The 2,185-nt window shown below is 42.8% G+C and overlaps 1 pseudogene; it reads left to right on the top strand.

The window, feature by feature from the left end:
* Positions 1–829: 829 nt before the first annotated feature.
* On the top strand, positions 830–1,236 carry LOC122491717 (annotated as a pseudogene).
* Positions 1,237–2,185: the final 949 nt, after the last annotated feature.

The following is a 2,185-nucleotide window of genomic DNA, read 5'->3' on the forward strand; positions in this document are numbered from 1 at the left end:
CATTCTCTCCTTTATTTTTTCTAATAAACATGGACTTTGTGTAGGTCTACTTTCCTCCTTCATGTAGCCCATGGGATTCAGAGGAATCTGACTCCATTTTGCTCCAGGGAAGGATCATGATTAAGACTTTAAACCAATCAGATTAATCTTGGAGTCAGCCAGTTTAAGAATGGACATGTGGGGGCGCCTGGGTGGCTCAGTCGGTTAAGTGGCTGACTTTGGCTCAGGTCATGATCTCGCGGTCCATGAGTTCGAGCCCCGCATCGGGCTCTGTGCTGACAGCTCAGAGCCTGGAGCCTGTTTCAGATTCTGTGTCTCCCTCTCTCTGACCCTCCCCCGTTCATGCTCTGTCTCTCTCTGTCTCATAAATAAATAAACGTTAAAAAAAAAAAAAAAGAATGGACATGTGTCAGTATTTCAACCAATGAGCCAAGAGAAATGGTTTTTCAGAGCTTTATGGGAAAAATCCTTCTCTCCCTCCTAGGATCCTTCTGAGAACCATTCTCTCTCTCCCACTGAATGTGAATAGCATGCCATGTGGCCCAGATTTCTACTGGAAGCATCCTAAAGCTCTAAAAGGAACTAGCCTTGAGATAAAACAACATTGTGGACGACAGGGCATAATGCAACGTGGGCTCTTTGTGATGTTGTCCAGCTGCAAGTCAGCAACCATACTACCTAGTGAGGCAAGCTGTATACCTAACAAAACTGGTGCATTTCAGAGATGGGCCAAGGCTTCAACAGGGATGGCCACTCCTGCCGGGGCTGAGAATCGCCAGCCCCTCCCCCAGGAGACCGTTGCAGTTGGCCAGTCCCACCCATGGCAACCATGTGTCACCAAAAAGATGTGATAAAAAAAAAATGCCCGTATGCCCCAGAAAATGCAACAGGACCTGGCAGAGCGTACTACTCAGGTGTTGGAGAAATAGAACATAGAGAAGGCTGTTGCGGCCCTTATGAAGGAGTTTGATGAGAGTACAAACCCACCTGTTACTGCATTGTGGGGAGGAACTTAAGTAGTTCTGTGACACATGAAACCAAACACTTCATCTACTTTTACCTGGGCCAGGTGGCCATTTGTTCTGTTTAAATCTAGTTAAAGGCATGGACTATGCCCAGGGGTTTGTCCACAAACCCAGTGATCCGTCCCAAAACAAGGACTAAAAGCCTAAATTTCAAGCACTGATTTCTTCGGCCTTGCCTATGGGAATGGCTCAATCTTTGGACCTTTATTGTATTTTGTACAGGGCATTTTCTGTACGGATTATTGTGGCTATAGAACAGCGAAACAGCTTGCTTTTGTATTTATTTTCTATTCCATACCTTTCTGCTCCTTGTTTTTTCTCCTCAAAATCCATTCCTTTCAAAAAAAAATCTCTTGGCAGAAGCAAAACAAACCAACGGAAACTGGTGCATTTCGGCTCTGGGGGAAAGCCCTGCCTTGGTTAGATTGTAAAGATGAAGTCGGTGGGACTCAGATGTTGCAATGTCTAAAGTCTGCCAGTAGGTGGCAGTCATGCCCTATAAACATTAGAGACAGGAGCCTGACTGGCACTTAGAGCTTACAATGAGACTTAAGTTCTTTGATTTTATAATGCTAGAGCTTCCTATGCTATCTAATTATCTCTGTCGAATGGGTTGGGTGTATGAAAAGCTTAATCAGTACAATTTGAAATACAGGTAATGTGGCTGTGTCATTCTCAGTGACAATGTACACAACTTTTATTTTAAGGTAGTCCTGAGAGCGTGGCACATTTTGTTGGAGCCTATGGATTATATTTATATTCATGATGAACAATCGACTGCGTGATGAAAATAGGCTTATGGAAGTGCAGCATTCTGTTAAATTACATGGTCAGAACACACTTAGAGCTAAGAATCTAATAAAGGTTTTCACAGAGGAAAATGCGATTGAAAAATAAAACCCATGCCTAGAAATTGATATGCCTTTTAATCAGGCTTGCAAAGTTGTTCTTATAATTTGCACAGAATCGTTGCTACCTTAAGGGAGGGAGAACATTGCAATAGGCTGCATATACAAAAAAAAAAAAAAAAAAGAAAGGAGGACATATACCCATTTCCAGCCTTAAAGACCTACCCCAACCCTACTATCATCCTTGTCAGTTGTCTTTCAAAATTAGATTGAGGGGTTAAAACATGTAAATTTGTAGCACAGGGCATCATT

The sequence above is a fragment of the Prionailurus bengalensis genome, chromosome C2 (assembly GCF_016509475.1).
Source record: "Prionailurus bengalensis isolate Pbe53 chromosome C2, Fcat_Pben_1.1_paternal_pri, whole genome shotgun sequence".
Classification (NCBI taxonomy): domain Eukaryota; kingdom Metazoa; phylum Chordata; class Mammalia; order Carnivora; family Felidae; genus Prionailurus; species Prionailurus bengalensis.